Raw genomic sequence first — 11,429 nt, 5'->3', positions numbered from 1 at the left:
CTACGTTTTAGAGTTTGAATCACGTCTCTAGGTTAAAGCATGCCAGAGCAGCGGACGTTTGAAAAACGTTGAAAAAGTGCTTTTTTTCCAATTAATTCCATAGAAATGAATGGGGTTTTTTTGGGCGATTTTTTCGCGACTACGTCGCGAAAAAATCGTAATCTGTAGAGAAAACTAATAGCATAGCGAGTCTGATCGATCCGCACGTTTTGATATATTGTTTGTCTGTGTGCGACGTACGGTTATTGAGTTATTCGAAATCAAAATTTGCGTAGGAAGAGTAACAAATATAACACTAGACCGGACAATTCCCCGGGGGAAATTGTGAGAGGATGCAGTGCGCGAAGCAATTTGGTCACTCATGCAAGCTAGCTGTGAATGTGTGACTTGCTATGAGGCTACAAAATTGATGTTAAACATCAAGTTATTACTGAAAAACTATTGATTAAAAAAACAGACACTGAGAAATGGTCCTATAAACAACTTTACCAATATAAAAGCTTACCAGGACTATCAAATATGTGATGTGAACTTTCCCAGTCGCAGGTTCCTGGTCAGGCCAGCGTGGCGCAGCAGCAGGTGAGATTTTTATTTATTTTTAACAATAAGTTAACTGGTTAATATTTAAAATTTGAATATTTGTCTGGTCAAATATACATGTGGGTTTTTTGTCTTTCACAGGAGGAGTACTGTACTGTGTGAATGTGTGACTTACTATGAGGCTACGATGCTAACAGCTAGCTAACATGCTAATACCTAGCAAGCAATAATAAAACAACCATAAACAGACATTTTGCAGCAGATATTTGGTTTATTTTTCCATAAAACACAAGCAAACAACCAAGGCATTGAAAAACACCCGATGAGTCAGCAAAAATCAACATAAGTCTAACGCTTTTAACAAACATTGTCGCAAAGCAGCTTTACAGAATTTGAACAACTTAAAACATGAGCTAATTTTGTCACTAATCTATCCCCAATGAGCAAGCCTGTGGCGACGGTGGCAAGGAAAAACTCCCTCAGACAACAACATGAGGAAGAAACCTCGAGAGGAACCAGACTCAAAAGGGAACCCATCCTCATTTGGGCAACAACAACATGAACAGTTTAACATGAAGACAGTTTCATTGATGGAAACTTTAGGACTGCACTCAAGTTAACAAGTCAACTGTAGTCCTCAGGCATAAAAGCATTACTGTAGCAACAAAAAGCAGATTAGGTACTACCGGTCAACTAATCACAGGCCCTAGGACCTGGTGTGTATCCTCCCTACTAAATACAATGAGAACTAATCTAAGAAGCAGACAAGACAACCGAACCAATCAGGAAACTAAAGATAAAAGGGGGGGGGGGATCTTCTGGAGGTCTTCTTCCTGAGTCTTGTTCTTCCTGTAACATTAAAACAGTATTCATTAGTCAGGTGCACTTTTCAAAGTGTTGTTTGATATACAAATCAATGAAGATACAATGCTAAATATCCCTTACGTTCTTCTGCTGGGTTGCTGTCTTCACTGGAGAGTGAGCTGCTATAGTCTTCTGGAGGTCTTCATCCTACATATGTTCCCAGATTAAAAAACAACAAGACATAAGTTACAGGTTTCAATGCATTGTGTTAAAACATTGCTCAAAAGTTATGAAATATTTCTTTGCTTTTTTGTGATCGGTTGCTGTCCCCACTGGCACGAGATCAGCTGTGGTCCTCTTCATTTCCTCCTCACTCTGCTGTGAGATACTCCTGCTTTTGAACATGGACAGTAGAGAGCCTGAAGAAGAGAAAGGGAGGGGGATTTAGTTACATTACTCAAACGCGAGTGAATAATTCAAAGGAAGAGAGATACTTACCTTGTGATGGACCTTGTTGACATTCAGCTTGATTTTACATAAAGCAACATTACAATACAAGATTACATAACATTACATTACATTAGCTAAGCCAATTCCATAACATTTTAAATTGACCGCCGTTCTCAGCAGCTCAGTAAATGACAAGATAATGCGGAGCCCTTTATTACATAAATAAATACAATTACACTGCATTTACAAAAGACTCAACCATTTCCAGCCAACACATGCCACTACAATGATTAGTCTTAACAATAACTTAAAACTACACAATTGAAAAGCTGAGCACTCATTGAACAAACTGAATGAGTGACCTGAAACACGTATATGAAAAACAATTAAGAAAAACGCCCACGCAAACAAGTTATGACAAAATGAAACAATGTGAAGGGTTTTTTTTTTTTACAAAAAAAAAATTTAAGGTCAATTAACACTTTACAGAGAGAGTACAATAACAGTGACGATAAACTACTCCTTGACCAGGCTCAAGGAGTGCCTAGAAACTACATATGCATTACACACACACACACACACACACCTTACAGGATACAGAAACTCGAACTTTTCTATGGATCATGTGTTGGCTAGAGAGGCTTAGTCGGTCAAAATACAATAAACCGGACTGTGGTAACTGTAGTACGTTTGGAGAACACCTGATTGAAGACACTTATCAGGATGTGAAATATAAATGTGGTCAATCAGTGTGTTCTTCTCGGTGGTGGACTCTTTAATTAATTGAGTGTAACCTCTGGACTGAAATAAGTCTTTGATGCTTTTTTTTCCTTTCGAAAGAAGATCCTCATTAAAATCGCCACAAACAACAATGGGCTGGTGATTTAAAATGGCCAATGAGTCCAAGAGGTTTTTCAAATTTTGGAGAAAGATTCCTAATTGAAAATTTGGCGGTTTGTAAACCGTCGCCAATAGTACTTTGACCGGAGCCTTGATTTTAACAACAACAAACTCCAAATCCGTGACCTGTTGCATGTACCTGCGAGGCTCTGCTTGCACATAGTCTCTGCAGTACACTGCAACTCCACCTCCATCTTTTTTAGCCATGTCCACACAGCTGTTGTAAGACAGCTGTCTGCTACGTGGGAACATGGCATACCCCTCCAATTGAAAAATTTCAGCTACAGAAGACCCCGACAAATGTGTCTCTGTAAGGCAAAGCACATCCGCTCGTTGGAGCTCGTGATGCGCTCTCAGGTCCACCATGTGACATGGCAGACCCTGCGTGTTGTGGTGGACAATTGTCAAAACCTTTGGAGTTTGTTGCACGGATTGAAGAAAACTCAACAACGGTCTACAGCTCTGGAAAGACGCTCGAGGCATACTTTCCATAGCCATCTTGATCTCGGGGTCGGCGTAGATCTTCTTCTCGTCGAAGTCACAGACGGTCAGACCTCCCAGCGAAGTTGTGCGGCTTAGAGCTACATAAGCCATGCCCGGTTCGAAGACGCGTTTCAGGCACACAACCGCCGACGCCATCGTCATGCCTTGTACTTTGTGGGCCGTACAGGCAAAAGCCAACTTCATGGGGAACTGGCGACGAACAACGCCTTTTTTGCTGCTCAGGTTCTCCTCAGACCTTTCAATATAGGCCAGATTGTCTGAGGGACCCAAGATCTTTTTGCGGAATCTCTGTCCTGCTGTGGGATTGTCCAGCTGGAGTCCAATCAACTTTACATATTTTGGCTCGCGCTCCGTCATCACAATGTGCGAGATGGTTCCGAATGTTCCGTTAACAATTCCGTCCTCCACGTCGAGATTCCTGGTCAACATAACGCGTACTCCTTGAGCAGCCATTATGTTGTCAGGCAAGTCTCGCTGGTTACCTTTAACGGCGAACACCATCGTCATGCAGCCGGTCGTAGGCATTTTACGGTAATCCTGAGCTGCGATGTCAATGGCATCCTCGTGGAGGGAGGCTACAGTGGCGGAGTTGTGACGGTCAACTTCTTTGTTGGTGGCGTATATATGCAGCCTATCTACTGGACAATCCTTGATGTCGGCCACTGCCTGTGTGAGCAACCGTCTATCTTCGTCGCTCAAAGGATCGCGCTTTTGCTTCACTCTCAGGCGGTTCAAGAGCTCAGCAAAAGCCCGATCGTCCTTCTGTCGCATGATCTCTGTAAGGACGACCATTTTGAAGTGATCCTTCCAGAGATCAAACTCCGTCTCCTCGTACACACACAGCGGCTTGGCTCTACCGGGAGGCGGCAACTGATAAAAGTCACCTACAGCAAGGACAGAAATTCCTCCGAACGGCTTCTTGTTTCCTCGGATCTGTTGAAAACGCCAGTTGACGTAGGCAAACAGCTCTTTGGAAACCATGGAGATCTCGTCAATGATGAGAATCTCCGCGTTGGACAGCGCTGCTCTGACCTCATCAAGGGCGTTTCCAAGACCTTGATACGGTGGCTTCAAGGATCTTGGCAGTTTGAGGACGGAGTGCAACGTTACGCCAGCGATGTTGAAGGCTGCTGTGCCAGTGAAGGCGGTCAGCAGCACCGCAGGCTGGGACATGTCTGCATGGTCCCGGAATCTGGGGAGCTCACGCAGAATCCTCGTTGCCTCCTGGTGAACGCACTTGATTACGTGCGATTTACCACAGCCAGCTCCCCCGGTCAAAAAGTAATAAAACGGATCGACGTCACGACCCCACACAAGTTCAAAGCACCACTGACGTATGCTGTAGAAGATAGAAGCCTGCGTTTCGTTCAGACTTTGATACATTTTTCTCACAAAGTCTGGACTCAACTGCGGCGCTTCTATCCTAGGCATGGAGCTCCTCCCGTCTTTCTTGACTTCGTATTCAGGAACTTCTTCTTGGTCTTCACGCTCATCGTCAGGTTCTCGCTCTGCAAGACACTCTAACCGGTCTGCCTCTACTTCAGGCGCATAACAGTCCAATTCATTAACTATAGGGCCGTGCACCCGATACTGTTCCAACGCTTCGTCAAGCTTCCGACCTTGACCTTCATAGCGTTGTTTGTTGCGGTCTACGATGGCTCGGACACGCACGCCATACTTTTGGCCACACTTATAAAACTGCTCGTAGGTCGGGTGTGCTTCATCTCTCAGGTCGTCATCGGATCTGTGTGGGAGATAAAGCTTGAGCAGTCTTCTATAGAACTTCTCAGGTGTTTTCTGCTCTGAGAAGCGAGGAAATCTAATAATTGCTGGTTTCCCAGTCCTCTTCTGAACAAAGCCCATGTCGTGTAAGAGGGGGATGCCGCTTCTACTTTCAGTTTGCTGCCCGTACAGCACCCTGTACTCCGACGCAAACTCGGCCATGCACATGTGCTCGAACTCCGGCTCGACAGGCCTGTAGGCGTATTTGTCAGGCAGGCCCGACATCCACACCTCCTCCGAACCCGGCTCCATTTGCTTGAGTCTGCCAATAGGGTGACTCATCTTCAGACCCTCCTCGTCGGTCTGAAGGAACACAACGGAGCGGGAGCACCTCTTCAGACGCAAGCTGCAGGTGCGAGCAACAGCCTCTTGAGCGCTGACCTCTCTATGTTTAACATAGGCCTGCATAATCTGCTTCATTTCGTCGCGCTCATTTATGTTGGACTGTTTTACATCTTTGATGACGTTCTTAAGGAATTGAGTCATCTCGTGCTCTGGCTTCGACACATAGGACATCATGTACATGATGCAGCTGTAGTCATCCACGACGTACTGAATGTCCATGTTGGCGTTCCAGGCACGAAGCAGGTCTGGGTTGTACTGATTAACCCAGCAGTCATTTGGATGCCGCTTCAGGACCACGACGTTGCTGTTTGCGGCGTGGTCGAAGAGCTTACGGTACTGCTTACGCGTCAAACCGCATCGGTCGAGCAACTCCGTCAAGCTGCTAAATGAAGCGCCTGCATCCATGAGCAAGTCTCTAACTTGCTGAAGCTTGGCTTTGGCTTTCTTTCGCTTCTTAGCGATTGCCCGCTTCTCCCTCCGTTCTCTAGCAGCAGCCTCGTCTTGGTTTTCGTCTAAAACTCCAGAGGGGCGAACAACGGGGGGCCTAGTGATGAAGGTTTCATCCACGGGCAGTTTAGGGAAGCAAAACCTACAGGCAACATTGCCTTTTTTGCAGGACTTGGAATGGTTCCTGCTGTGCACCTGAACCTCCGAGACAATTCCGTGGAGCTCCAGGTCTGTCTCGGGGTCAGGCATCTCACACGAGATGTAGCGATCTATAAACGCCGCTACTTCGTCGTCAGAGGCGTCGTCAAATTTGGGTGAGTTTTTTATCCAGATCAGCATGTGTATATGGGGACTTCCTCTAGCTTGGAACTCAACCCTATAAAAGTAATCCTCTACTTCACCAATGGGCTGTGCTGGTGAGAGGATAAGGTTGGTCATCAGAGCATCGACTCGCTTTTCAAACATGCGCATCACCGTTACGGGGTTGCTCCGCAGAATGTCGCATTTCGCTTTCCAGTCGAGCTCTGAAAAGTCCCCTAGTTCTCCCTGCTGAGCTTTTATGATCTCTATGACCTCAGGCCATCTCATCTCGGCAGCGGAGAACGTTGCAAAAAACGTGGGTTTGCCAATTTGCCGGACCATGGCGTGGACATCTTTGAGCGTTTTTGTCCAATAAGCCGGGGTGCCTCGAAGAGGTTGCATAAACCGAGTTGCTTCTTGGCTCATAATGAGCCGTTGCACCTCGTCTCGGTCCAGGAGCATAAGGTTGTTAATATGACGGCCATCTGCAGCTCTGGACCTGCCTTTGCGCATTTGAATCGACATGCTGTTTGTCGCCAGGTGCGTTTCTGTGACAAACTGCGCAAAGAAAAGATACGTTTGGTCGCTAGCAAAACGTGTATCAGCAGCAAACAGCCTGCAATTAAAATACATGCTAGGCGAGAGCGAGAAGGTTCTGGGTTCATCCAGTGTGTTCTCTCCTGTCGGGAATTGCACAGGGAAAGCCATGGCTTCTAGTTTCGGTATGGCGAAGAACCCTACTGGTTTGTTGCCCTGGGCGGGGGCAACGCTAAATATTCCATCGCCATACGTAAGAATTTCCTGCGCGATGTCAGGCGGCTGCATACACGTGTCCAGAGTCAGGCCAGGTCTAAGCTCCTCCTCCTCGTCAGCTTCCTTGGGCTGACGACATCTATCGGGGTCCGGGTCGTTCTGACTACTAAAAACCTCTTCGAGGTCTATGCCAGCCTCAATGTCTCCCTGATGCTGCTCCGGCTGCGCAGCATCAGCAACATTGTGCTGCGAGTCGTCTTGATCGACCGACTCGTCAAAAGTGGCACTGTCGTTAATGGATACATCCTGATACTCAGAATGCATCTTTTTAAGCGTGGCCAGGGCAGCTAAAACATTTTTCATGTTAACGGTATAGAAGTGCTGGTAGCCCTTATAGCTAATGCGCCTCTTTAATTTAACTTGAAGTAGCTGCGCTTCCGATCTGGGTCTTGGGAGACTGTTGACAGTCGCTTCCATCTCCGATGGAACGCACACAACAGCTCCGCGGACTGCTTTTTGCTGTCCTTTGGGCAGAGCGATAACCTTGGCGAAAGGCAGTATTTTGGCAATAAGCTGCCTCTCGAGCACGTTGAGCGTAGCCAACTCTGGGGGGATCGGTGCCAACTCCAGTCGGTTCGCGGTGGCAATTGGTGGCATGCGTCCTCTCTTCAAGTGGCTGTCACATGTGTTACAGATCCACTCCTGCAGTCGCTCTTGTGCAATAGAGCAATGTTCAGAGCAGTCGTCGTCACAAAAATGGACGTACTTGCCTGTTAAGCAGGCTGCGGCCACTCTGGGTTTTTGGGTGTACTTTCCCCTATTGCACAATTTAACCTGATTAGGAAACATTGCTCTGTTGCACACCGTACAAACGCACGTTGGTCCACGACGAATTAGCTCGCGAAATGCTGTGATGGCGGCTTCCATCACAGGATTAATCACGGCCTGTGAATGGCGGGGGGTGTGGGGCACTAGCTTCCTATATTTTCGTTTGATCCTTAATGCCCTCTGCATCTTGCTAAAGATGCAAAAAGTAGCATCTGTGGACAGTTTGGTTACTCTGCGCTGGCTACAGCGTTTGATACAGCGTAACCTAAACTCAGGATCACTGTGGTACTTAGCATAGAAACGCTCCTTTCTCTTTTGCCTAAAGCTCTGGTGCGATATATACTTCGTCGTCATATACAATTTCTGTCTACGCTGAAAATCAGGATCCGCCTTATACTTGTCTTTAATGTACTGTTTCTGTCGACTCTGAAAAGCAGGATCCGCCTTATACTTGTCTTTAATGTACTGTTTCTGTCGACTCTGAAAAGCAGGATCCGCCTTATACTTGTCTTTAATGTACTGTTTTCGTCTACTCTGAAAAGCAGGATCTGTCTTATACTTGTCTTTAATGTACTGCTTCTGTCGACTCTGAAAAGCAGGATCCGCCTTATACTTGTCTTTAATGTACTGTTTTTGTCTACTCTGAAAAGCAGGATCTTCCTTATATCTCTGGATAATTAATACGCTCTTTTTTCTTTGAACTTTTAAATAATAACGTCTGAAAGACAATAACCGTCGTTTCCTATGATTACTGTCTTGTGAATATTTTTTGTCTGCTTCCATTTTTTTAATTCCAAATTCTGGGCACTTGTCATACTTATTTTTTTCATATACCGAGCTTCCTTTTTTTTTGACAACATGGCACACTGGTGCATGTTGCTCTTTCCTACTACTTTTTCTTCTGGCCTTTTGTCGCTGGGTTTTACCGAGTTTTAAGATATTTTCGTTTGTTGGAGGGAGAGCTGTCCTGGAGACTTTTTCTACCAACGATTGCTGAAGACATTCACTGGAACCGATGGCTTCAAATGACACAAGCACCAACTCATAGGTGGCAAAAGGTCCACGATCTGCAAAGAGTTTGAGCAGGTGCTCAGCCAGGTCACTGATTTCAGTGAAGGTCTTCATGATTGCAGTTCCGTTGTGGTCTGGTAGACCTGCTGAATTTCTGGCATGTGAATCAAACACGCCATACCTCCCTGATTTGTCACGGAAAACTGCAATAACCTCTGGAGATACAATGATGAACGCATGCCTAACATGACCTGACAGACACTGAAGCTCTTCAGCAAGGGAAAGGAGACCCTGGTTTCCGTTGCTGCTGGCTTTGACGAGTCCACATTTAATGTCGGACAGATGGACATTGTACATATTTGTGTCTGTCAGGACTTGTTTTGGCATTTCCTCAACGCTAAGATGGTCATCATTGTATCTTCTCTCCAGGATCAGCTGTTGTTTCACTGCTACGTACAGTGAATCTCCCTGTGCCAGCACTCTATCGAGGGCAGCCGTGTTAAAGTGACCACCCTCATTCTCAAAAGCGAGAAAAGTCAGGGACATGCAGGAACACTGATGATTTCTAGAGAATTCACTGTACCTCATGTCTGCCTGACTGTGGCTAGCCCTAGCAACAACAACAGACTGACACCCACTTACCGTCACACTTACCTTGACGCTCGCCTGTAAAGATGTTAAAAGGTTAATTATTACTAAGTTAGTCACAATTAGTTATTAGTCTTACTAGTAGTTACTACCCATTATTGCCAGCATTGTTATTAATACTGTTAACTTTATTATTACTAGTAGTAATAGCAGCAGTCGTAACTAATTACATTACAAACTGTTGTAGAACGTTTTCAGCAAGTTTGTCAGATCAATTAAATAAATCTATAAAAAAGCTGACACAATCTTACACGTTATGGCAAGTATACTTGGCTACACATTACATTATTCCTTGTTTAAAATTTAAACATGTTGAGACCATCGTGGTTTCTCCTTTGTCCCATGGTCTTCTAGAATAAAGTTTAAAGGAGGATTTAAAGGACCTTTAAAGGAGGCTACTACCTTCACCACACCGACACTGCAGGATGTTGACTTTACAAGTACAGAGGTTTTCTGACCAGTATTATTAACTTAAGTTTACCAAGATCATATTTAGAAAACCTCTGTACCATTACTTGTGTTTATCTTTAAACAATTAATAAAACCATAAACTGTTTAGACTATACTACTCTGAATTATTTCTTCCTTAAAGGTCTTTTTATGCATTTGAGTTGAAATAAACCACACACACCCACAAGCACTTTATTAAACCCACGATAAACCCGAATGTAAATGTCCTGACCTCTTTAGCAAGGGAGCTGGAGAGTCCATCGTCGATTATCCAGGGCCAGGAAGTCGATGAGGGAAATGGTGTCCATGTCTGTGATAAGTCATAACTCCAATTAATATTTAGACATGAGGAAACAACGCACCAAGTTGATACAAGAAAAGTTTTCCAAGTGTATTTCAATTTCTCACTGAAATTTGTGTTGTGTGCAGAGAAAGATAATGCTATCAGATGTTAAATGAACCAGTTTAATGTAATTACAGCTGATTTTACAGTAAACGTTCTGTGTCAACTGTGGAGTAAATACCTTAGCTGGGCGAGGAGACTGATGGGCCACATCTTTAATGGTCTTGGATGGTCCAGCTGGTGAAGGAGTCTTCATCCTGGGCACCTGAAAACAAATAATTTGATAAAATGAAGACTTTAATGACATTATGAACTTGACTTAATAGGAATAATATTTACCTTCGCAACCGGGGAACAGCAGGGAGTCTCCGGATCACCCAAACTGCAGGACAACCTGACTGGAGGGGACTCCATCAGCTGTTGACACACGAGAACAAACACGTTAAACTTCATGTCTCAGTGAACACAATGTGTGTTCTGTGTGAGATTGTGTCTGTTGTGGCAGAGAGTAACATACGTTGGTCACTGAAATTTGGGTGCGGGGGGATGGTCCGTCCGTGGTCCTGGACCGAGGAACCGGGCTGGAGGGGGCGTCGTCCTCCAGTCTCTGTGACAGCCTGGTTGGAGGGGATCCAACCAACTGTCGACAGATGAGAACAAATACATCAAAATTCAGACAGTCTAGTTATGTCTCCATGAAGACACCGTGTCAACTGTAAACATTCACTGTGTGTGTCAGTTGTGTAACATACGTTGTTCACAGGAGACTGGTGGTGGGGGGGGCGTCTCTCCGAGGTCCTACGACGCCTGGCTGCCGCTGGGGAGGCCACCTGCACCATCAAATAAAACATAGCATCAGTAACTGTAGAACAAGGAGAAACTTTAGAACACAGCCGAGAAGAGACGTCAGACAATTTACCTTCTTGCTCGCTGGAGGAGACCTGCAGTCCTCTACGCCAGACAGCCGAGAAGGAGACACCTCCTCCACAGCACGAAGGATCGTGCTACTGAACCACACTGGGTTCAGTGGGAGGAAGGACTCCTCCTGTGAAAGACAAAAAAAAAAACCCCGCATGAATATTTGTCTGGTCAAATATACAAACTTTAAATATTAACCAGTTAACTTATTGTTAAAAAAATAAAAAAGTCACTCACCTGCTGCTGCGCCACGCTGGCCTGACCAGGAACCTGCGACTGGGAAAGTACACATCACATTTGATTAAATAGATGCTTTTTAATTACAACTGTGAACCCGTTCACCAAAATGTACCCAAACACATGTAAACACACAATATAATAAACTTTACTAACCTTGCTTCTCCGA

The 11,429-nt window shown here is 45.1% G+C and overlaps 1 long non-coding RNA gene across 1 annotated transcript; it reads right to left on the bottom strand.

Annotated features, from left to right (window-relative positions):
• Positions 1-791: 791 nt before the first annotated feature.
• LOC132872698 (uncharacterized) lies at positions 792-1,938 on the bottom strand. Its single transcript, XR_009651472.1, has 3 exons — positions 1,678-1,938; positions 1,486-1,551; positions 792-1,389 (listed from the first exon to the last, which is right to left on the bottom strand). It is a non-coding gene; the product is annotated as an uncharacterized LOC132872698 (long non-coding RNA).
• Positions 1,939-11,429: the final 9,491 nt, after the last annotated feature.

The sequence above is a fragment of the Neoarius graeffei genome, chromosome 24 (genome assembly GCF_027579695.1).
Source record: "Neoarius graeffei isolate fNeoGra1 chromosome 24, fNeoGra1.pri, whole genome shotgun sequence".
Lineage (NCBI taxonomy): Eukaryota > Metazoa > Chordata > Actinopteri > Siluriformes > Ariidae > Neoarius > Neoarius graeffei.
This window is presented reverse-complemented; position numbering and strand designations above follow the sequence as displayed.